The sequence below is a fragment of the Otolemur garnettii genome, unplaced genomic scaffold (assembly GCF_000181295.1).
Source record: "Otolemur garnettii isolate 467f Iridium unplaced genomic scaffold, OtoGar3 scaffold00057, whole genome shotgun sequence".
Taxonomy (NCBI): domain Eukaryota; kingdom Metazoa; phylum Chordata; class Mammalia; order Primates; family Galagidae; genus Otolemur; species Otolemur garnettii.
Genome location: NW_003852452.1, coordinates 5439000 through 5439661, shown reverse-complemented (window position 1 = coordinate 5439661; position 662 = coordinate 5439000).

Sequence of the window (662 nt, the reverse complement as noted above, 5' to 3'; positions counted from 1 at the left end):
TGAAACCCCCCCCCCCAGTCAGTTGCTTCAGACATGTACAAGTATCTCATTTACTTGAATGTCACTTTCCTGAGAGCAGGGACCGTGGGGACTGTGGCGACTGTGGCGTATTTGTTTGTGTAGCACCCAACATTGCACCACATACAGCAGGCACTTACCGATGAATATGCTGTTATTATTAATAGTTTGAAGCTGTGCTATTGAGAATGAAAATACTTGGGTTGAGCAATTTGTAAGAGTTCATTTATGCAAAGTATCAGTGACAGAACCTCATAAGGTGGATAACAATAATATGACTATTATTGTTCCCATTTTACTCACGAAGAGCAAAATGAGGTGTATAGATGTTAAATAACTTTGTTGAGAACACAGAACCTGCACGATCCTGCGTTCAGGTCTTAACAAATTCCAACCGAATGTGTTATCCCTTGTGTTTTGTGAAGCAAACGGCAGTCATGATAAAATCAACAGGCCCAACTCCTGTAAGAGAGCGATTTGATCTTAGGACTCACTGTGACCTTTGCCTGGAGCTCTGCTTGCTTCTCTCAAGGCCATGTTTTTCCTCTTTAGAGTCTTCTATGGTGTGTAGTAGATATGACTTTTCACATTCCATTTACAGAGGAAAAGAAGGAGACACAAAGAGGTTATTTTATCAAATGTAG